Source organism: Dama dama, chromosome 22, assembly GCF_033118175.1.
Source record: "Dama dama isolate Ldn47 chromosome 22, ASM3311817v1, whole genome shotgun sequence".
In the NCBI taxonomy this organism is placed as follows: domain Eukaryota; kingdom Metazoa; phylum Chordata; class Mammalia; order Artiodactyla; family Cervidae; genus Dama; species Dama dama.
The window spans coordinates 3,335,820-3,360,000 of record NC_083702.1 but is presented as its reverse complement, the minus strand read 5'-3'; the positions used below and the strand labels follow the sequence as shown (position 1 = coordinate 3,360,000).

Below are 24,181 nucleotides of genomic sequence, written 5' to 3'. Positions count from 1 at the left end.
GGTGGTGGTGATGGTGGTGATGGTGGTGGTGATGGTGGTGATGGTGGTGGTGGTGATGGTGGTGATGGTGATGGTGGTGGTGCTGGTGATGGTGGTGATGGTGGTGGTGATGGTGATGATGGTGGTGGTGATGGTGGTGATGGTGATGGTGGTGGTGGTGGTGGTGGTGGTGGTGGTGGTGGTGGTGATGGTGGTGGTGGTGGTGGTGGTGGTGATGGTGGTGATGGTGGTGGTGGTGATGGTGATGATGGTGGTGATGGTGGTGGTGATAGTGGTGATGATGGTGGTGGTGGTGGTGATGGTGGTGGTGATGGTGGTGATGGTGATGGTGGTGGTGGTGGTGATGGTGGTGATGGTGATGATGGTGGTGGTGGTGGTGATGGTGGTGATGGTGGTGGTGGTGGTGGTGGTGGTGATGGTGGTGGTGGTGATGGTGATGATGGTGGTGATGGTGGTGGTGATGGTGGTGATGGTGATGGTGGTGGTGGTGGTGATGGTGGTGATGGTGGTGGTGGTGGTGGTGATGGTGGTGATGGTGGTGGTGGTGATGGTGATGGTGGTGGTGATGGTGGTGGTGATGGTGGTGGTGATGGTGGTGATGGTGGTGATGGTGGTGATCACTGGATTTGACTGAGTGTTTGCTCTGTGTCAGGTTCATAGAAATACATGGAATCCCTGAGAAGGAGCTCAGAGAGGCAGGAGAACAATGACTGTCCACACCCTCCTGAGTCTCTTTTGTCTGTGTTTCCAGACATAGACCCTTCTCTCTCTGCACTTCTTCCTGGAGTGGTTGGTTACCCTCCTTCCCGGGGAGATCCTGGGGCCTGAGCCAGCCACTCTTCCTTGTTTGGTTCCCTTCTTGTCCTGTCCGTCTGTCTGGTTGGTGCTCACAGGCAGGAAGGGAAGTTGCTCCTGTTAAAGGTGAGAAGCACGAAAGTGGAGGAGAAGAGAGGTGAGTGCTGTTTTGACTTTCTCACTCCCAGGTCCGCTGTGATTGTCGATGGGCTGGAGTTGTCATCTCTTCACTGCAGGGAACACAGCATCACATTGTAGGGACCATGGGGCTGGAGAGGCTGGACATAGTGGAGGCCTGTGTGGTGGAAAAGCAGGTGGGAACTGATGAGCAGTGGGACTCGAGCGGTGGCAGGTCAGGAAACTGCAAACTGACTCAGGTGACCAGAGCAGACGTCTTCAGAACCAGCCGGGGCCGAGCGGAGGAGCGAGAGCCGCCCGGACGGGGAGTCCCGTCCACTCCGTGCTCCGGAGCAGGAGGTGGTTTGCTTTTCACTCGACGGGGCCCGGAGGCTGTGGTCACCTGCTCGGCTCAATTGCACGTGCATTTGAAAGCTTCACTCTGCAGGCCCATGAGTTGATGGGGTGCAAATGTGCATAGATGCCATCTGAAACTGCGGTCACCTGCCCGTGGGGCGTGCTCCTCCACGCCTGTGTTGAGGACTCTGACCTGCCCAGTCCCAGGCCCATGAGCCCCTTCACTGATCATTGTGGAAAGGTAGGGAGGCTTTATTGGTGTGATGGTACCGTTGTCTTGGCTTCCTAGGCGGCTCAGTGATAAAGAATCCGCCTGCAGTGCAGGAGACTCGAGTTCGATCCCTGGGTCCGGAAGATCCCCTGGAGGAGGAAGTGGCAGCCCACTCCAGTATTCTTGCCTGGAGAATCCCATGGATTGAGGAGCCTGGTGGGCTACAGTCCATGGGGTCACAAAGAGTCGGACACGACTGAGCAACTAAATACTACAGTGCAGTCTCAGTCTGCTTGGGCTGCCGGGACAGAACTGCTCTGGCTGGGTGGCTGCTACATTCGTTTCTCGAAGTCCTGGTGGCCAAGAGGTCCATGGTCCAGGCCCTGGAGGCAGATTCTGTACCTGCTGAGGTTCACAGACGGCGCCGTCCTACCGTCCCCCGCAGCAGAAGGAGCGGGGAGCCCCTGGGCCCTTTCTGAGGGCCCTGCCCCGCGCGGTCTGCGGCAGCTGTTCCGCTCGTCGGAGTGTCACCCTGCTTGGTCACCGCGAGGCGCCACCCGGCCCTCCGCAGGGAGGAGGCCCCTCTTCCCACAGGTCGTCTCCTGGGCTCCCTGCCGACCCTGAGCAGTCAGCAGAGCACCCCTGTTTGCAATGAGAAGCTGAGACTCGGAGGAGGAGGGCGGCTTGCCTGAGGCCCCCCCGCATGCCGCTGTCACTGTCCCGGGCCTGGAACGGGCGCGCTTAGAGACGTGCTGCGGGTGATCACAGATGACCCAAGTGGGGAACCGGGGAGATTCCTGATGTGCAGAGGTGCAGGGCGGGGAGACGAGAGGTCACGCAGGTCAGCCTCAGCGCGGGGAGGACACAGGAAGGTGTCAGAGGACTGCGGAAGCGCTGGCCTTGGTGTCGGGAAGGGAAGACAATCTATTCTGAGTCTGTCGTGAGGCATGAAGCGCTGCCGGGCGAGTCTCTGGTTCTGGTTTTATGCCAGCTCCTGAGACGTTAACACAGACTGCAGGCTTTCTGGTGAGAGCTCAGACGGTGCTCAAATTGGTCTGAAAGGGAGAAGGTTCAGGTTGGCTTCAAGTGCTTAAAAAATGAGATGTCCTTTTTGTTAGCATAAGACAGTCTGAAAAAATTAGTTCAGGATGTCTTTTTAAAGCTATGTTTTAGCGGGTGTGTTGTTTTAGGTTCTAGAAGTAGGAATAACCATCTAGAAAAGTCAGCGGCCGTGACTGTCGGTCACCCTGCCCCCGGGTCCCGCGTCTCGGGACAGAGGAGTCTGGGCGTCAGGATCTGATCCGGCCATGGCTGCGCTTTCCCGTTGACTGGCAGGACGATCCGGGCCGCTCTCTCCCCCACACTTCCTTCAGAGTTAGTGTCTCCACCTCTTGTTGCTGTTCAGCCACTAAGTCGTGCCTGACTCTGCGACCCCGGGGACTACAGCACACCCGGCTTCTCTGTCCTTCTGGGTCCCGAGTTTGCTCAGATTCATGTCCATTGAGTCAGTGATGCCATTCAAACATCTCATCCTCTGTTGTCCCCTTCTCCTCCTGTCTTTGGTTTCTCCCAGCATCAGGGTCTTTTCCAGTGAGTCGGCTCTTGATGTCAGGTGGCCAAAGTATTGGAGTTTCATTTCAGCTTCAGCATCAGTCCTTCCAATGAATATTCAGGACTGATTTCCTTTAGGATGGACTGGTTGGATCTCCTTGCAGTCCAAGGGACTCTCAAGTGTCTTCCCCAACACCACAGTTCAAAAGCATCAGTCCTTCTGCACTCAGCCTTCTCTGTGGTCCAACTCTCACATCTGTACACGACTACAGGAAGAACCATAGCTTTGACTAGATGGACCTTTGTTGGCAGTGATGTGGGTCTGGATGGTGCTCGCCTGCATCTGGCTTTGAGAGGTGGTCCTGTGAGAGGGGTCTGGGCAGTGTGTCAGGCTTGTCCGGCTCTGGTGCTGATTCCCACGATGGCCTGCCCCCCGCGGAGCCCCCACGCCTCTGCACTCAGGCAGCGCAGATGCAGACACTCGCGTTACCCATTCAGCTATTATCACGTCATACGCCTTTCTCATGTTGCTGCATCTTCATAACTGTCATTTTTAATGGCTGTATAATGTTTTGAAGATGATCTTTATTTAAAATTGTTATTAAAACTGTATATCTGTCTAAATCAACACCTAATTTATATGCTTAATCAAAACTATAGCTTTCAAAATATGTACTCTAAATCCAAGAACAGAAACGTTGTTCTTTGAGATTCTGCGGGAGGGGGAGGAGTGAGAGCACTTAAAGTTTGGAAATTGGTGATTTCACTCATATTCTTTGTTTACTAGTTTTTTTTTTTTAATTGAAAAAGCTACATCATGCAATGTTAAAACATTTACACGGTCCCTAAGGGCTTACATAATGACAAATAAATCTCCTGCCAGCAGCTACCCTCCTGGTTCTTACCTCCTTTCAGAGGTGCTCTGTGTGAATTCAAGTGACTGTGTGTAGCTGTGTGTATATGTCGCCCTGCCCCCTGCTCTTTGTGAATTACAGATGGACACACATTGCTCTCACATGCCCCTTCTCTCACTTTATACACGATGCAGCGCCTGAGGATAGGCAATAACAATAGGCACACACGTGGTCATTGTCTCATTCACGAGTGTCCACGTGGCATGTAAGTTGTCCACCGTTCCAGTGAGTAAAATAATACTCTTCTTTGAAAAGCTGGGGTGAAGCTCACGTATACACACAGACAGTCTGCGTTGAGCGTCTCCTGAGTCCGTCTGTCTGCCACGGCCGTGCTGGGTCTTGGCTGCTGCGCCTGGGCTTTCCTGGCCGTGGCGCGTGGGCGCCCCACTGCGGTGGCGTCTCTTGCTGGGGAGCACGTGCGCTTCCGTAGCTGCAGCACGTGGGCTAGTCGTTGGGGCTCCCAGGCTCTAGAGCACAGGCTCTCGGTATGTGGGATCTTCCCGGATGGGGAATTGAACCTGTGTCTCCTGCATTGGCAGGCAGACTGTTACCCCCTGAACTGCCAGGGAAGTCCGCGGCTGACCATTTCACACGCTCAGGTCAGTGGGGGCTGGTGCGGTGTTGTGCAGACACCTCAAGGTTGTGCCCCACCTGAAATACCCTTAATGGAAACAGAACATCCATATGATCCAGCAGTTCCACCTGCGGATGTTTATCCAAAGGAAACAAAAACATTAACTCAAAAAGAAATGTGTATACCCATGTCCATTGCAGCCTTGTTTACAATAAACCAAGACGTGGAAATAACCTAGGTGTCCATCAGTGGACCAGTGGATAAAGATGTCAGACTCACACAGAGGGATATTATTCAGCCATAAAAAGAATGAAGTGTTGCCATTTGCAGCAAATGGCTGGACCTTGAGGGCATTATGGTAATGAAATAAGTCAGAGGAAGACAAATACCACACAATCTCACTTATTTGTGGAATCTAAACCAAAAACAAGCAATAGACCTGTGGTTTCCAGAGGTGGGGGGTGGGGGATGGAACAGGGGAAGGGAGTCAAAATATAAAACAGTCCAGATATAAAATACATTTCAGATATCGCATATTTGAAAGTGGCTAAGGAACCCTAGACATCCTCATCATAAGAAAAACCAATTTTGTGACTGGTGGTGGGTGTTAATGAGATTTATTGTGGTGACCGTTTCATATACAGGTATTGAATCATAAAGCTGTGCTGTAATATACCAGTTATACCTCAATCAAAAATGTCCTTAATGCAAAAGAATTGTCAGGAGTCTGGTCCTCAGGAGGTGGTTGATGTTCGGTTTAGCAGCAGCTACGTGGTGGCGGATCCTCACCTGTGAAATCCAGCAAGGGGCCAGGTCTTCCTTCTCTGGGTCCGCCCTCTTCAGGCGTGCCTTCCGGTTAGACGTCCATCAGTTACAGGTTCAGTTACCGCCCGGAAAGTCTGGTAGGTCAGACGCTTTCTACTTCGTACCATCGGCATTGGGCTCATGAAAGAGGCCGGGTTAGTGTGTGAGCAGCCGGACCTGGTGAAGTGGCAACGCTGCGTGGTCCCCTCCCTGCTGCCCACGTAGAGCTGGCCCTGTAGGTGTGCCTGGCGGGGGACCAGCGCGGTCAGAGCACGGAGGAAGGTCAGGGCGCAGAGCTGAGCCCTGATAGCCAACAGCACCTGCGGGAGCTGCGTGCCGTGCCGTCGCTGTCTCGGGACCCTCAGCCAGCAGAGCCAGCACGCAGCGCCTGGGCCTCTGAGGGCGCTGGTCCTCATGCTGAGCTGCCTCAGGGCAGGGACGACCGTGGTAGGAGGAGCGTGGGGTGCCGGCGGGCCGGTCGGGAGGTCTGGCCCATCAGAAGGAGGAGTTGGGTTGGGAGGCGGCCGTGGTGCAGTGGGATGGAGCAGAGGTGCCAAGATCGTGGGTTCTCCCCCTGCCTCTGCCCCCGTCAGGCCGCTTGGTCACTGCCTCCACCCTTGGTCTCAGTCTCCCCCCTCATCCATGAACTCCAGGGGTCGGGCAGAGGGCAGCCGAGGCCTGAAAGACTGGGACACGGCGCTGGGCGGTCGGGAGCTGTGCGGATGGGGGTCTGGGGAAGGAATGATGAGAACTGCGCGTTGGGGGCGCCCATCTGGCTTTTGTTGCTCTGTGATAATCCCTCTGGAGGGCTGCAGGCGGCCACGTCGGGGTGACCCTCTGAGATGCAGCTGCAGGCGAATTAGCCGTGCTCTGAACCCCAGCTGTTTGGAACTCCCTGCGCATTTGTGGGTCTGAAAGGAGCTCGGGCTCCATGCCCCCCACTCCCGGGGCACCGGCCCTTTCTTCTCTGCACACTCTATGGTTGCAGCAGGCTCAAGCCTGATGAGGCTGTTTGGAGTTGACTGGGGGTAGGAAACAGACCCGCAGTGTTCAGAGTCCCGGGAATCGCAGGCGGCCCCTGGGAGGCATGTGGGCTCCTCGGCTCTGGAAGGTCCCACACGTGGTTGCTTTGTCGGACGCTTGGCCTCCATCTGCCTCCGTGGGCCTCCCTGCTGGCCGCTGAGCCGGCTCCGCTCTGCTGGGCCGCCTTGCTGGGCCTCTGCCCTCGGCCTGCCGGAAGCGCTGTGTCGTGCCTGCCTTTGAGGCTCCAGCTTTCAATGGATGCTGGTGAGGACCGGGTGGAAGGCTCCCCGTGTTTTAAAGATGCTGCCAGCTCGCTCACTTCTCTGGGTGGATTTCTTGATCCTTGTTTCATTATCTACTGCTGTTAAATTTAGGAACAACCATCAGTTTACAGGAAAATGTTAAATTTAGGAACAGCCATCAGTTTACAGGAAAATGTTCCCTAATCCTTGTAAACTTAAATTTGCCTCTTTCAGCATACTCTTTAGTTAGCATTTATTTTTTCTCGCTTTGGCTCCTTCCAAGCCATCCTGCGCTTTTTCGGCCCTCGCTGTTGTGTGTTGCTGCTGTCTGCCTCCCCAGTGCAGGATGTCTTCTTCTCTGTTGATAGACTCCGCCGTGTCGGGGCTGCCACGGTGCATCCCTCCAGCAGCGCTCCTCGCTCAGCGCCCGAGGCCTCTCTGTACGCAGGTCACTGGGCCTCATTTGCTTGTCCCTTTACTTTAATGACCTTCTTTCTCAATCAGACCATTAGGTACTTCACTAAAATACACTCTTTTCTTCTGTTTATTAGTGGTTATTTCCTGAGTAAAATAGGTATTGAATTAGTAAGATGTGAATTTCCTTGTGTGTGCCAGTTCTGTCAGAAGTCATTAAAACTTTCCTAGATTTAGGCCTTCTGTACTTGAACATTCCGTCCCCATTACCTCAGCCAAATATGAAAGTATAAAATCTATTTAGCAAAGTCATTTTTTGATCTTTCATAGGCAGCATTTAATTTGCAGTTTTTTTCAAATGAGATTTTACGTTTGCTTTTGGCCCACATGGCTGATTTTTCTTGAGAGAAAGAGAGCTCTTATATTCATTTTAGCTTTCTATTGTCTCTTCTATTTTTCCTGAGCTGGAGGAAGAACCTTTTTATTAATAGTGAAAGTTGTTTCTGATGATTTCATTCAATTAACCTCTGTCATGAGCTTCTAGTAGGTGAGGTCTGAGAGGGCCAGAGGCTTCCCCAGAGAGAGAGAAAGAGAGAGAGAGAGAGAGAGAGAGAGAGATACAGAGAGAGAGAGAGACAGGGTTGCAGAGAATTCAGTGGAACCTGGGAGGGTTAGGTTCCCATGTGTACCTGTGAGGTTTTGTGGAAGCACAGGTGAAGAGGTCATGAGTCCACAGGGCTTCAGCGAGGGTGGGCGAGGGTGGGCCCTCCTGGGCCAGAGTCATGCGGACGTGTGTCCTCAGCCACGCAGCTTCGCGACGTGGGACTGGCAGGGTGTTTGATAAGGCGGGCGCCTGCTGGGCGAGGAGGGGGCCCTGGCAACTTAGGGAACGTCTGGGTGGGTGGGGCGGCTAACATCTGGGTCTCCATGTTGGGGCAGGATGTGAGGCTGGAGGCAGAACTGGAACCTGGGCCTTGGAGGAGCCCAAGTGGAGAGCCGGGCGGCTGGCTGTCTTCTTTGGACTTTTGTGCGTTCAGATGAGGCTCACTTTCACTGAGGGTTCTAGGGGCAGGAGCACGGTCTCGTCTCGTGGAATCCTATTGTTCGCTGTTGTTGTTCAGTCACTAAGTCCTGTCTGACTCTTTGCAGAGTCAGACTCCTGTCTGACCCCATGGACGGCAGCACGCCAGGCCTCCCTGTCCTTCACTATGTCCCGGAGTTTGCTCAAACTCATGTCCATAGAGTTGGTGATGCCACCCAACCATCTCATCCTCTGTCGTCCCCTTCTCCTCCTGCCTTCATCTTTCCCAGCATCAGGGCCTTTTCCAATGAGTCAGCTCTTCGCATCAGGTGGCCAGAGTATTGGAGCTTCAGCATCAGACTTTCCAGTGAATATTCAGGACTGATTTCCTTTAGGATGGACTGGTTTGATCTCCTTCCCCGGGGGGTTGAAAGAGCTTATCTGTGTGTCTTTGGGGAGGGTCTTTATGCTCTGTGTGTGTCTTGAGTGTGTGTGTACATCTGTGTGTGTGTGTGTGTGTGTCTGTGTGTGTGTGTATCTGTATGTGTGTGTCTCTGTGTGTGTCTCTGTGTGTGTGTATATCTGTATGTGTGTATGTCTGTGTGTGTGTATGTCTGTGTGTGTGTATATATCTCTGTGTGTGTGTCTGTGTGTGTGTGTCTCTTTCTGTGTGTGTGTATATCTCTGTGTGTATGTGTGTATCTGTGTGTTTGTGTGTGTGTCTGTGTGTATGTATCTGTGTGTGTGTCTGTATGTGTGTATATATCTGTATGTGTGTGTCTCTGTGTGTGTGTGTATATATCTGTGTGTGTCTGTGTGTGTGTATGTGTCTCTTTCTGTGTGTGTGTATATCTCTGTGTGTATGTGTATTTGTGTGTTTGTGTGTGTGTGTCTGTGTATATATCTGTGTGTGTGTGTCTGTGTATGTGTGTATGTCTGTGTGTGTGTATATATATCTCTGTGTGTATCTGTGTGTGTGTGTCTGTGTGTGTGTATATATCTGTATGTGTGTGTCTCTGTGTGTGTGTATATATCTCTGTGTCTGTATGTCTGTGTCTTTGTGTCTCTTTCTGTGTGTGTGTATGTATGTATCTGTGTGTCTGTGTGTGTGTATATGTGTGTTTTTGTGTGTGTGTGTGTGTGTGGTCTTCCTTAAGAGACTCGGATCAAGCGTGTGCCTCTGTGTGCATCTCCCGACTCTCACTGGTTATAAACGACGTCCTTCCCAGGACAGTCATGTTCTCTGAAGGCTCAATTGTTAACGGCTGTGTCGTGGTCATTAAAGTACAGCCATTTCTGCCATTTGCTCATCTGTGACACATTTCTTAAGCCATTCCCCTATTATTGGGGCCTTTCAGTTGTTTTCAGCTCTGGTTTTGTTTTTTATTTATTGTTATGACTGACCCCGAGGAGCACCCCGAATCTAAGTCTGCCCACCTTCTGCGCGTCCTTAGCATCAGTCCGCAGCCCGGGCCTGGCATTGGAGGAGCGTTGTCGGCGACCCGGGCGCCCTGTCCTCGCCTGCCCCTCTGGCTCCCCGACGGGCCGGTGCTGCTCGCTGGCCGCCATTGACTTGATTGCTCTTTGCCCTTCCACTTCATCCACATCAGTGTTTTTGAATTGAAGTGCCCCGGGCACACAGTAATTTATTTGGACCCTTCTGATGCTATTTTCCTGCGAGTCTGCACCCCCACCTTCCTTCTGTTGGACTTGCTTAGGCTTTCTGCTCCAGCCTTCCTAGACTTCTCCTCAGAGGGTGGGCATTTTTAACACGGTCCCAGCCCTTTCTTAGCCTCACTATCTGTTTGCTCTCTTCCTTAGTCACTCATTCAGTCATTCCCTCATTGATTTATTCATTTGTGTTTTTTTGGAGGAAAAAAAGTCTGCCTGTACTGAGCACTGAGGAGGCCATGAAGTGTTGGTGAGCCCCCCTCCTGGGCTCACGGGGGCCTGAGACTAGTGGGATTCCGGACCGAGCTGGAGGGGCCCCTGACCTTGGTGAGGGGAGAGTGGAGGGTGCAGGGGGGGAGAAGAGCGGCCTGGACAGGGGCCTGGAGGGTGAGAGGCTGGAGCAGGAAGGCGTGACTGGGCCGGGGAGGGGGTGTGTGTGCACACCTTTGCGCGTGTGCACCGGTGTGTACTGGTGTGTGCCCCTTTCTGGGTGTGCATGCCCCTGTGTGTGTGTGCCTGTGTGCGTGTGTGTGCACCCGTGTGAGATGGAGTTGGCAGGTGGGTCTGGACACAGCCAGGCGGGAGGGTCTGAACCTGTGATGTAGTTTGCATTTCACCGTGAAGCTCGGGTCACTTTGCTTCTTTAAATGTGTCTCCTCCCCCCGGCCAGTTTGGAAGAGTCTCCGTCCTTGGTTCCCCCCCATCCCCCTCTGGCCATGTTTCTCGCACCTTTGCACTTGAAGTTGGGGGCTCTGATCCAGTCTGTCCCAGTTTAGTGTCCCCTGTCTTCAGGCTCCGCTTTCTCCCGAATTCTTGATTTAGTTGGGATCAGTTAACAGTGCTTTTAGTCCAAGCCGCTGATGAGTGCCACCAACATGCAAGGTGACGAGGGCCCTGGTGCCCTGACTCAGGTGAAGTGACGTTAAAGTGTAGACAGAAAAATGAGAAGTCGGCACGGCGTGGCCTGGGGACAGAGCCCTCCAGGGGGAGGAGCCCAGTGGATCGTGAGGGGTGTCAGGCTTTGGAAGGGTGTCTGGGGAGGTCTGCGGGCTGGCGGGAGCCTGGCTGTGTTGGAAGACCGCAGAGCTGGCCGTAGTGTGACTGAGGCTTTTCTCTGGAGACGAGGGGTCCTGGGGCGGAGTTGAGTGGTCCGGGGTGGGGCGGGCTTGGTGGTGGGGAGTGGGCCAGTGGCGGAGCAGGCGGGAGAAGGGTGGGGCTCGGTGGGGCATGTTTTAAGGTGGCAGAGAGGGTCCTGCTGTCGGGCTGGAGGTGGTGGATGAGGGCAGGGCCATCAGGAGGGGTCGTGAGGGCCGTGGCTGGGCTGGGGGTCAGGTGCCTTCCGTGGCGATGGAGGACCCGGGGAGGAAAGACGGGGTTTGGCTGGGGCACGTGGAGCTCGGGGGCCCGAGAAGCAGGCAATCCATGCATGCGGCTGGGTATGGAAGGGTACCTTCGGGGTGGAGACCGGAGCCAGGCTGGCCCTGCACTCCCCCTTGGCCTCAGGCTAAACCTCCGAGGTCGTACTACTTTTGCCTAGATTTTGGCTTAAAATGAGGCATTTTCCTTGCAGCAGACTGAAGTTTTGAAGTCTCGGAGAGGGGTGAACGCAATTGCTGTCTGAATAACTTGATGTTGACTGCTGAACATCCATGATACAAAAGAAAGAAAAAAATCGCTTTGCCACCAGGAACTTCTCTTCTTTCTTCTTTTAACTCTTACTTTGGCTGCGCTGGGTCTTTGCTGCGGCGGCTCGGGCTCCTGTTGTGACACATGGGCTCAGCTGCTCTGTGGCGCGTGGGGTCTCAGGTCCCCGACCCGGGGTCGAACCCGAGTCCCCTGCACTGGAAGGCGAATTCCTTACCACTGGACCCCCAGGGAAGTCCCTCGCAGAAACTTTTAAAACAAGAGTTCGTGGAGGCCACGGGACACTTCGGTGCTCTCTTGTCACTAAACGATAAGCCCTGGGCCCTCCCCTGATTAAACAGTCTTCAGGGTTTGATCGTGTGGATGTAACGCAGTTTACTTGGCTGCCCCCTGTTGTTACAGATCTGTGTTTTCCAAAACTTCCCCACTAAATGCTGCCTTAAATGTGCCGGGGCTCGCATCTTTGCCCTTATTGGAATATTTATTGGCGGTAAGAGGATCACTTCAAAGAGTATGACTGTTGGTAAGACATGATCACGGTGTCTTTTTTCACTTGTTAAAGTCAAGTGTCTGTGGTTCCGTGTCCGTTTTCTGTGCTGCTTTTCCTGTGAGGATGTTTGTATTTGCCGGAAGTCTTCCCGGCTTAGACCGTTGGCCGCTGTCGTGCCGGTGGGCGGGTGGACACCCCCTGGGCGGTAGGCACGCTGTGGGGGTCAGGGGGTGTGGGGCTTGAAGCGCTCGGTGGTTTGGTCTCACCGTGACCTGCAGGGGGAGAGGTTTGCCCTTTCACAGCCGGGAGGATGGGGCTCAGAAGGCCCTGCTGAAGGCAGGCTCAGCTCAGCGGAGGAGTCAGCATTTGAAGCCAGGCAGTCTGGCTCCGGGACCCACGCTCCCAGCCTCGACGCGAACTCTGCTGCTGCTAAAGAAGGGTGACCCCCCCGGGTCAAAGCAGCCCTTCCAGAGAGCCGCACGCAGTTACCCCTGTTGCTCTTTATTTAGTGGTTTCCGTATTCCACTCTGTGTTGGGGGAGAAGCAGTGGCACCTTTTTTATTGCCTTTTTTCCTGTCCTTTCGGACGCTGTGTCTGTGCTTTTGCGGAGGGTCCCAGGACCAGACTTGCTCTTCACTGTCTCCTGCTGCTTTCAGAGGAGGCAGCTGGGGTTACCCCTGGGCCTCTGTGCCCGTTGGCGTCCTGCGAGGAGCAGCCAACGGCGGCCCTGTCCCAGCCCTGCCCGCCCCGCTTCTGCACGCGGGCTCAGTGACACACTCCTTGCAGGGTGCTGGGCGCCGAGGTGAGAAGAAGGCTGGGCACCTGGGCCGCTGGCCTGTCGTGTGCTCACTGCTTGTCAAGCCTGGACGCACTCTCGAACCGTCAAAGCGGTAGCCGGTGTTTTCTCAGAGTGGGAGGACTGTAACAATCATTACAGCAGATTCGTGCGTGTCGCAGGTGTGTCTCGGCCCCGGCCGCCTGCTTGCTGGCTCCTCCGGCACCCTGGGTGCTGAGGAGATGGACTAGGCAACAGCACGTTGCCCGCCTGAGATGCAGCTGTCATTTCTGAGCCGGCGGGTCTGCTCTGAGGAGTTGCCCTACGTCACTCGACGTGCGAGCCGCGCCCCGCTGGGTCTGCTCTGCTTTAATCTCTCCACGCGTGTCCGGCAGCTTCTGAGTGAGGGGGCCTCAGCCGTCCCCTCACTCTGCTCAGCGACGCTCAGCTTCCCCGCGCATGGGCCACGCAAGGACTGCTGTTGAAGGAGCCCAAAGCCGTTACTTTGTTTTGCGCTGCTCTTGTTAGTCGCCACAGGTTCAAGTTTATTGAGAGCCTCTGCTGGGCCGCTCGTGTGTGATCACACAGGTAACATCAGGACTGCTCTTTCCTGGATCCAGGGAGGCTGTGGACAGCAGTTTCCTGGGGCCGGGCAGCTGTCTGGTTCCAAGTGTCCATTACATCTTCTAGAAGGAAGTGATAGTCGCTCAATCATGTCCGACTCTTTGCAATCCCATAGACTGTAGCCTGCCAGGTTCCTCTGTCCGTGGACTTCTCCAGCCAAGAGTACTGGAGTGGGTTGCCATTCCCTTCTCCAGGGAATCTTCCCAACCCAGGAATCGAAGCCAGGTCTCCCACGTTGCAGGCAGATTCGTTACCATTTGAACCACCAGGGAAGCTCCTATTTTGTCTTCTGGGAAAATCCCAAATGACCCTTTCGGCCCAACCTGTACACGTTGAGGCCGCCACGTCCAGGATGGCTCCTGGCCCTTGGTTTACGCCCAGGTAATTGTCGAATGAATAGATGGAAACACACAATCAGTTTCAGCCTTTTCCTCTTTTTTCTTTTTTTTTAGTGTGTGTGTGAAAGATTAGCTCACTGTAAAACCTGTTTTCCTTCTTTTGCCAGAAAACCATCAACAGACACTCTTGCCTCTACTGCGTTGTAGAGTTGATTGACATGGTTCTTTGTCCCTGGAAAGCAAATTGTATTAAAATGCTTCTTGCGATTTATTTATAAGTTACATGTTCAGCAGCGCTGTTTGGCTGGCACGGTGTTCGGCCGTGGCCTTCATGCACGCCCGCTCCCGCCTGGCCCGCACCCGGCCTGTGGGCTCTGACCTCGTGGAGGCGGGGGAAGGACCTGGCTCCCTACCTTCTGGTGCCCCCTTCCAGTGAAGGCCCCCGGCGTGGTGTCCGGGGCCGGCTCTGGCTGTGATCCTGGGCTCCTGTGCAGCCTGGGCGGGCTGGGGAGGAAGGGTCGTGCCCGTGGCCTTGTCGCTGCTGCTGGAGGTCGTGTGTCTATAATGTGCCTCCTCCCCGCCGCCACCCCCAACGCCCATCCTGAAGATGCTCTGACCACCAGAACCCGCTTAAAATCTCCTGTTCTCAGGAGTTTCCCTGGTGGTCCGGTGGCTAAGGCTCCGAGCTTCCAGAGCAGGAGGCCTGGGATTGATCCCCGGTCAGGGAACTAGATCCCACATGCCGCAGTGAAGACCCGGTGAAGCCAAATAAGTAAATCTGTTCAGCCGCTTCAGTCGTGTCTGACTGTGAACCCGTGGACTATAGTCCGCCAGGCTCCTCTGTCAATGGGATTCTCCAGGCTAGAATACTGGTGTGGGTAGCCATGCCTTCCTCCAGGGGATCTGCCCAACCCAGGGATCAAAAACCTGCGTTTGCTGCATCACAGGCGGATTCTTTGCCCATTGAGCCACCTGGGAATCCCTCCAAATAAATAAATATTTAAAGATAAATCTCCTGTTCTCCTTTCTCATGGAGCTGCGCTTGGAGTGCGTGTCCCAGATGGTGCTTTATAAGGTGCCTTTTTGAGTCAGAGCGGCCTGGCTGCCAGCAGAGTCTCTAGGAGGCATAGGGGACCGTCCCGCCCAGATGGAGGGGCCATCACTTCCGCTTGCAGACACTGGGCCTGGGCAGCCTGTGCGGCCTGGCCGTGGGGCCGGAGGTGGGTTGGGGGTCTCCAGGTGGGCTTCTGAAATGTGACACAGAGCCAGGACTCTGAGATAGCCTGGCTGAAGTGTGTGGGGTCCCCGGGGCAGCAGGTCGCTTGGTGCGGACAAATTGGCCACGGCTTCACTAGGGCCAGGCCGTCTTATCCACACAGTGAGCGAGCAGACGGGGGGTGGAGTTAAAGCGCCTGCAGTTCTTCCTGCTGGCTGGTGACAGAAGCTTTCCCGCTCCTGCTCCCAGCCCCTGACACCACCCCTCATCCCCAGACAGTCTTTAGGCCCGTATCTGTCCCCGTGGACCCCGCTGCCGATCTCTCCTGTGCCCTCACTGGATCACAAGTGCCCTGGGGGCAGGGTTCCCTGAGCTCCTGTGCCCCCGAAACGTGGAGCAGACCCTCCTCCGGCTGCGTTCAGAGAGTGTGGTGATGGGAAGCACTTGTTGAGCCTGATTCCTCCCTCCCGCACCCTGGACTAGTAAATATATATAAAGGAGGGTCCCCTGGAGAAGGGAATGGCACCCCACTCCAGTATTCTTGGGCTTCCCTGGTGGATCAGATGGTAACGAATCTGCCTGCAGTGCAGGGGACGCGGGTTTGATCCCTGGCTTGGGAAGATCCCCGGGAGAAAGGGAATGGCTACCCACTGCAGTATTCGGAGAAGGCAATGGCACCCCACTCCAGTACTCTTGCCTGGAAAATCCGGTGGATGGAGGAGCCTGGTAGGCTGCAGTCCATGGGGTTGCTAAGAGTCGGACACGACTAAGCAACTTCACTTTCACTTTTCACTTTCACTCATTGGAGAAGGAAATGGCAACCCACTCCAGTATTCTTGCCTGGAGAATCCCAGAGATGGGGGAGCCTGGTGGGCTGACGTCTATGGGGTCACACAGAGTCGGACACGACTGAAGCGACTTAGCAGCAGCAGCAATATTCTTGCCTGGAGAATCCCATGGACAGAGGAGCGTGGCGGGCTACAGTCCGTGGGGTCGCGAAGAGTTGGGCAGAACTGAACAAGTAAACAACCACAGAGCAACAGCAAAGGTGATAAAGTTTAAAAAAAACCAAAAAGGGAGCCTTGTGGTTTCTCTGGGAAGGAAGGTGAAGGATCGAGAGATGAAGCAGCCAGGAGCCTTGGGAACGGTCTGCTGCCCTCTCAGGCGCTCACGTCCTGCTTGCGAGAGCATCCTCTTCGTGAGTGCTGCCCGCTCCCTGGGGAAGCCTGGGTGTCTGCTGCCTGTCTCTGACCCTGCCACGCGACCGGGCCGGTTCAGAGTCTCGCCGTCTCTGTTGGCCTGTGCCGTTCTGCGAGGCTCCTCTCTGGCCTTCTTGTGTTGTTCTCTCTGCCTGCCTACCTTCCACGTGTGGTCTTATGGCAGTGCCTGTCTGCATGTGTTAGCTCCTGTTTCAAAGACTTTGGTTGGCTGCCGTGGTTCAAGGGTGAAGGTCAGAGGCCACGCCCCTGCCGTGTCTGGCCTTGGCCTGCCCTCTTGCCTCGTCCCCAGGTTGCTCTCTGCCTCTCACATCCTCAGCCCCATGGGCTCATCTCTCTGAATGTGCTTCTCACACACACACACACACACACACACACACACAACTGTTGACGTCTGGGCACACGACCTGCAGGCCAGGCCCCGAGTGCTTCATGAATCTCATGTCAGGCTTAAAACAGCCTCGATGGTGGGTCCTGCTATTATCCCCATTTCAGCCAAGGCGCTGGAGGCTGTGGAGTGGCCAGCAGAGTCCCTGAGGTCACGCTCTCACCAAGTTGCCTGACCGGGATTCCAGGCAGGATGGGTCCCTGACCTTGTATGGTGTCCCCCGGTCCCCACTCCAGCCTCCCTGCCTCTGCTGATGGGCTGGGCTCCCCTTGTGACCTCCGAGCCCCAGGCCACACAGAATCCCCTCTCTCCTCCCGGTGGGGTGCCTGTGTTGCCGCTGCTGTGTCTGGGAGGCGGCCCCCTTGGGGAAGGGCTGCATTCCAGACGCCACGGTGCACTCAGACTCAGTCGGGAGGCACTTAGGAAGCCCTTAGGAAGCCCGGGAGCATTTTGGGCCCTCACGTCCCTCGTGGCCCGGGGTGAGTGGGGATCTCATGCAGAATGCCGCTCTGCTTCTCTCTCGCCAGCTCTGTGGCTTTCATGAAGTCATCTCTGTTTTTCCTGCTGATTAGAGACAGAACTCTTAGAACTGACTTTCTCGCATGGAGAGAATACATCTCCTTAACATTGCTGCCAAATTAATACTGCATCTGCAAGGCCAGAGAAAAACCGAGTTAAGAGGATCTTCCTGCATAATTTATGAGAGGCTGAGTCATGGAATAAGCATTTACAATGGCCTGTTTGCCTAAGGTAGGGAGTGATAATGCAGCTATTAGTCACCGCGTTGGGGACAGTGGCGTTTATGTGCCTCCTCAGGCCTCCTGCTTCTTACTTAGTCCATCTGTAGGTCTCTGGGGCTGTCTCCAGCCTCTCTCTCCACTATTGGCTCTCTTACTGTTTGGGGGTCAGAGCTTTGAAACTCAGTGTTATGTGTTCAGATGGAAATGATGTTATGAAAACTGAAGGACTGCAGCCCTCCAGGCTCCTCTGTCCGTGGAATTGTCCAGGCAAGCCTGCTGGAATGGGCTGCCATTTGCTCCTCCAGGGGATCTTCCTGACCCAGGATTTGAATCTGTGTCTCCTGCATTGCAGGTAGATTCTTTACCAGTGAGCCATCTGGGAGGCCCAATCAATCGTATTTCTAAACGATGAAGTCTTAACACAGCCTGCAGATGAGCAGCTTCTGTGCCCGCTGTGCCGGGCACCGTGAACGGAGCGGGGGTGGGCACGAAGGTGAGCGGGACGGGCCTTGTTCCCCGGTGCTGCCTGTTGCCAGAGAGACAGGTTGTGTCCCTGACAGCACGGGCGTGGCTCCTGCGGGGAGAGAAGGTCCAGAGAGCGGGCGGCACACACAGGGCACAGCCTCTTCACGGGGAGAAAGTCCTGGAGCCCCCATACTTGGGGCTGTGCACGGGCGTCACAGGGGTCAGCAAGCTGCGCTGGAGGTGGGGCAGGCATGCCCGCTGGGGCGAGTGGCCAGAGGCGTCCTACCCCACGCCTGTCCACCCTCCTCCCGCCGCCCCGGCTCCGGGGGGCAGGCCCGCCTTTGCCGTCGAAAGACCAGCGCATCGCAGCTCCGCCAGCAGCCCTTGGGTCTCCAGCCCCTCTGGGCCCGTTCTCAGTGTGGACGGCGGGAGCCGGGGCCTGGCGGGAGCCCCGGGTGCCTCTTAGAGCTTTCGCCAGGACAGAGGGTAGCCAGGGCCAGGCCAGCCTCAGCGGAGCGGCATACCCAGACCTTTCCTGGGGAGCTGTCACGCCCCCTACCAGGCGGCCTGCCTGCAAGGTTCCGAACGTTCACCAGAGGGTCGGCTGCTGGGGGAGGCTGGACCCGTGGTGCAACGGGCCAGAAGGGAGGAGGTCGGGCTGACACAGCAGGGTGGCAAAGGAATGAGGCAGGAGAGGTGTCTCAGAGGGAGCGTCACTGCTAGGACTCGGGGGCCCGGGGAGCCGGGGGCCTAGGGTCGGCGGCCTTGTTGCTGGGTTTTGGCGCTGGCTGGGTGGCAGTGACCTCACTGGGGAAGAGGGCGCCTCAGGGGAGCGGGCCGGGCCGGGCCGGGGCGCGGGACGTCTGACTCCGGGCGTGTGGCATTGTGAGGACTGAGGCAGTGGGGAGGGGACCCAGCGTCACCCGTGGGGGTGAAGCCGCGGGCAGAGGGCACAGAGCCCGCCCCGACCCGCGCGTGGGGGCACGTGGCTGCGGGAGGCTCCGCGCAGCCTCTGCTTTGACCTCCAGTGGGTCCTCCTGAGTAGCGTCCCTCGCCCACCGTTTCGCTGAGTAGTGGAGAGCACAGAGGTGAGGACCCGCCTCAAGGTCGTGTAGACAGTGAGGCCGCGCTTGCCGTCGAGACCCCGTGCTCGGGGTGCAGGGCGCCTGCCCCCCCCCACAAGGCCGGGTCCTCCCCGGACAGGGCCCTCCTGGAGTCCGTCCTCTGGTTCATAGCTAGCGGATAATGAAATTTTGTTTTCCGCAGTTTTTCAAGTGAGTTCACACCCATGGTCTGATTGAAAAAGTAATTAGTATTCAGATTAGCGCTCACACCGTCCCCTGACATGGCGCCGGGCCAGGGACAAAGCAGCAGTGTGTCTGTGATCTCTGATTTATGCCCACCCGTGCCCAGCGGGCTCTGGGCAGCAGGCTGTAAATAAAATTAAAATAAATGGAAACAATGCACCTGTAAATTGTGTCTCAGGAACCTCCAATTGCCTTTTAGAGGAAACCCCAAATAAAACGGTGTTTGGCAATCCGTCTGAAGGAGAAGGGGCAGTCGATCATGGTGGCGGAGTCAGTAAAGTGAAGGGCAGACTGCGTTGCTGGAATATTTTAAGTGTGAAAACGAACAGACCCCCCTGAAACGTGCTGTGTGGGGTTGGCTGTGTTGGAGCGTCCTGGATGCGTCCTTGCTAATGGGGTCGACTCTGCAGCGGAAACTGCGGGGTGTGTAGGGATGCCAGTGCTCTGTCATCCGTTTTCTTTTCCAAGTCAGCCCCCGGGCTGGGGTTGTGGAGGCTGGTGGGGCTGCTTTTGAGGGAGATGCAGGGCGCGGCCCCCTGCAGACAGGTGCTCCGGGGCCTGCAGGCGGTTCCGCAGAAGGAGCTGTGGGCTTGCACACAGAGAATCACTTTGTCGGTTTGAAATCTTGCTGCGTTTAGATGAAAGTTGTCTCTGTTATAATCTACGAGAAAGGTTAAAAAAAAATAGGCTGTCCATTTTAATAAAATATTTTATGAAAAGATTGACTTTAAAAAAGTTGTCTGATGCTTATTCTGCTGAAACAAAGTGAAGTGAAAGTGAAGTGTTAGTTGCTCAGTTGTGTCCGACTCTTTGTGACCCCGTGGACTGTAGCCCGTCAGGCTCCTCTGTCCATGGGATTCTCCAGGCAAGAAGACTGGAGTCCATTCCCTTTTTCCAGGGGATCTTCCCGACCCAGGGATCGAACCCGGGTCTCCTGCATTGTAGGCAGATTCTTTACCGTCTGAGCCACCAGGGAAGCCCGAAGTAAACGATGACTGTACTGTTAACCCTTTCTCGGGGGACAGAGACCTCCCCAGGCCATCTCTCGTATGCTGTGCCTTTGTTGTTTCTCCTGGGCTCTGCAAAGAATGGGGCGGGGGCGGGGGCCGTAGGTTGTGGGGAAGGGCGCAGGGCTCGTCTCCTGCTAAAACGTGCTGGGGTTACTCTTCCAGGATGAGTTTAAGGGTGAATGGAAGCCCAGAGGGAAGAGAACACACAGGTGCTCCGAGACCTGGCCAAATGGAGAAGGGGTCCCCGAGGCTTGGGCGGGTTTGAGGGCAGACAGTTCATCTCAGTTAAGGCTGTGTCGCGTTGCTGTGAACACACACTCACGTTCGTCTCACCCTGTCTCAGTTTTATGTATGTGCTAATGAGGCAGAATTTAGAATTCCTGTTTGCTCTGCGTAAAGGCACTTGGAAGTTGCTCCGTTGTGTCTGACCCTGTGACCCCACGGACCATACAGCCCACGGGATTCTCCAGGCCAGAATACTGGAGTGGGTAGCTGTTCCCTTCTCCAGGGGAGAAGTAAAAGCACTTACGTGACTTTTTTTTTTTTCTCTCTTGGCTGCAACTGCATCTTGTGGGATCTTAATTCCCCAACCAGGGATCCATCCCAGGCCCCTGCAGTGGAAGCCTGGAATCCTAACCACTGGACTCACAGGGAAGTCCCACCACTTACGTGCATGCCTTGTACCTCGGTTGACTGTCCTTGTGGAAGCTAGGTTGTTTGGTCTTGAAGGTCTCAGCTCGGGCCTCACTGTAAGCACCCTTGAATTGTAGACAGAGCACGCAGAGTGAGACAGGGACGTGGCAACTGCCAGGCTGCCGTCAGCCTCCTAACGGCCTTTCGAGGTTGGCCGCTGGGAGCTGGCCTCGGCTGCCAGCCTCCTGGCCCTGGCTGAACCCGCAGTGCATTGCGTGCGGGGCCCCGGGCCTTACCTGCAGGCCCTGAGCCCCCTGCCCTGTCCTCGAGGACTTGGCTCCGAGGGAGATGAGGCTCCAGGAGCAGGTGGGGGAGGCTGCACCTGCCGGGGAGGGAGGGGCGGGCGGGCTGGCTCAGACACTTTCTCCAGGAGGAGGTGACAGCTGGGCAGAGAAGTCTGAGCTCCTCTAGGTGGTGACCTGGTGGTACTTCGAAGAAGCAGGCAGCTCTGGAGCCGTGAGAGGTTTGGTTCCTCTGGCCTGAGTGAGGCAGCCACTCGGGCTCATGAGGGGAAGGCCTCCTTTCTCTGGGCTGCGTCAGCCCGAGCCTGGATCCAGGGGCCCGGAGGGAGGGATCCAACTGCAGGCCTCTTAGCTTTGTTTTTTTTTAAAGTATGTCATAGTCTTTTCTTTTTTATAAATTGAAGCATCATTGACCTCCAACATTGTTAGTTCCAGGCACACAACATAGTGATTTGATATTTGTATGTATTACAAAGGGCTTCCCTGATGGCTCAGTTGGTAAAGAATCCGTCTGCAATGCGGGACATCTGGGTTTGATCCCTGGGTTGGGGAGATCCCCTGGTGAAGGAAAAGGCTACCCACTCCAGTATTCTAGCCTGGAGAATTCCATGGAGTGTGTAGCCCATGGGGTTACAAAGAGTTGGACATGACTGAGCAACTTCCACTTTTGGGGCTTTCCATGTAGCTCAGCTGGTAAAGAATCTGCCTGCAATGCAGGAGACCCCAGTTTGATATGTTATATTATAATATATATGTATATATTATAGAACATTATGTCACTATATATATATTACGGTATATACATTTTACAGAACGATCACCGAGATCAGTTTCATTCCTGCCTGTCACCATGCAGGGTTATTACAGTGTTTTTTACTCACGTCCTGTGCTGTGCATTTCATGCCGGTGCCTGTTTATTTTAAAACCACAGGTTTGTATCTCTTGATCTCCATCATCTGTCTCACTCTTCCTACCTCCTCCTGTTAGTTCTCTGTAAGAGTGTTTCTGTTTTGTTACGTTTGTTCATTTGTTTTGTTCATTGGAAATAAGTCTTGGTCTGACTTGTTTTACTCAGCGTAATGCCCTTTAGGTCTATCCATGTAGTGGCAAGTGGCAAGATCGCATTCTTTCTTATGGCTGAGTAGTTGCCTGTTGTACACATGCACCACATCTTCTTTATCCGTTTGTCTGTTGATGGGCATTTAGGTTGCTTCCATATCTTGACTGTTGTAAATAATGCTGCAGCGAGCCTGGGGTGCACTTATCTTTTCAAATTAGCATTTCTGTTTTGTTTGGGAAAATGCTCAGAAGTGGAATTTCTGGATTGTATGTTAGTTCTGTTTTTAATTGTTTGAGGACCCTTCACTTTGTGCCAAATTGCATCCCCACTGCACCACCAGCCATGAGGGTCCTCCATATCCTCGCCAGCGCTTGTCATTCGTTGTCTCTTTGATAACACCCATTTTAACAGGTTTCAGGTGATACCTCGTTGTGGTTTTGATTTGCATTTCCCTGGTCATTGGGGATAAGCATCTTTTCATGTGCCTGCTGGCCATCTGCATTTTCTCTTTGGGAAAAATGTCTATTCAGTTTCTCTGTCCATTTTGAGTTTATTTTTCTGTATTTTATGAGAAAGGAACACAGTTTCGTTCTTTTGCATGTAGTTATGCACTTTCCCCAACACCGTTTATTGAAGAGTCTGTCTTTTCCCTGTTGTAATTCTTGCCTCCTTCATTGTAGTTTAATTGGCCATGTAAGTGTGGGTTTATTTCTGGGCTCTCTTTTCTCTTCTGTTGACCCGAGTTTCTCTGTTTGTGCCAGTGCAATGCTGTTTTGATTCCTGTAGCTATTATGTAGTGCAGTTTAAAATCAGGGTGCACCATACCTCCAGCTTTGTTCTTTCTCCACATTGTTTTGGTTGTTGGTGATCTTTTGTGTTTCCATACAAATTTAAAAATTGTTTATTATAGTTCTGTGCAAAATGCCATTGGTACTTTGATAGGGATTGCATTGAATCATAGATTGGGAATATGGTCATTTTAATTACACTGATTTTTCCAATCTATGAGCACTTACATCTTTCCATTTGTTTGTGTTGTCTTCAATTTATTTGATCAATATATTGTAGTTCTCCAAGTATAGGACTTTTTTTTACCTCCTTGGTTATCTTTATGTCTAGGTTTTTTTTTTTTTTTGGATGCAGTTCTAAATGGGATTGTTTCCTTAATCTCTCTCTTATAATTTCTTGTTAGTGTATAGAACTACAACAGATATTTACATATTAATTTTGTGTCCTGCAACTTAAATGAATTCATTTATTAGTTCTAAGGGTTTTTTTTTGTAGCATCTTAGGGTTTTCTATATAGTGTTATGCCATCTACAAATAGTTGACAGTTCTACTTCTTCCTTGCCTATTTGGATTCATTTCCTTTTATTATTTTTCTTGTCTTATTGCTGTGGCTAGGAGTTTTAATACTAAATTGAATGAAAGTGGCAAGAGTGGACATCCTGGTCTTATTTCTCACCTTAGAGGAAATGCTTTCAACTTTTCATCACTGACTGTGATGTTGGCTGTAGGTATTTCATATATGGCTTGTATTATGTTGAGGTATGTTCTCTTTATACCCACTTTGTTGAAATTTTTTTATTATAAGGGGTTATTGAAGTTTTACAAAAGCTTTTCCTATTGAGATGATCATATGGTTTTTATTTCTCAATTTGTTAATGTGGTATATCACATTTATTTGCAGATATTGGACCATCCTTGTATTTCTGGGCTAAATCTCACTCGATCATGTTTGTGATCCCTTTAATATAGTGTTGAATTTGAGTGGTTAGTATTCTGTTGAGGACTTTTGCATCTGTGTTCACCAGTGATGTTAGCCTGTAATTTTCTTTTCTTTCTTCCTTGCTTCCTTTCTTTTTTTTGTGAGGTCTTTGGTTTTGGTACCAGGGTGATATTGGCCTCATGAAAAAAGTTCAGAAGTATCTTCTTCAATTTTATGGAATAGTTTGAAAAGGATTAGTGAGAACTTCTCTGGTGGCTCAGACGGTAAGGAATCTGCCTGCAATGCAGGAGACCCGGGTTTGATCCTTGGACTGGAAAGATCCCCTGGAGAAGGGAATGGCTACCCACTCCAGTATGTCTTGCCTGGAGAATTCCATGGACAGAGGAGTCGGGTGGGCTGCCTGGGGCCACAAGGAGTTGGGCATGACTGAGTGACTAACACTTTATCCGCTTTCACTAACTCTTGTTTACATGTTAGGAAGAATCTACCTGTGAAGCATTCTGGTCCTGGACGTTGTTTCTTGGGAGTTTGATGATTATTGATTCAGTT

General features: G+C 53.5%; 1 protein-coding gene and 1 pseudogene across 2 annotated transcripts in view; one reads left to right on the top strand and one right to left on the bottom strand.

The window, feature by feature from the left end:
* The window catches only part of LOC133043369 (basic proline-rich protein-like), a 2,921-nt pseudogene extending 2,304 nt beyond the window's left edge, over nt 1-617 (bottom strand).
* Nucleotides 1-24,181, top strand: part of TBC1D22A (TBC1 domain family member 22A) — a 260,985-nt gene that overhangs the window by 38,181 nt on the left and 198,623 nt on the right. The window lies entirely within an intron of this gene.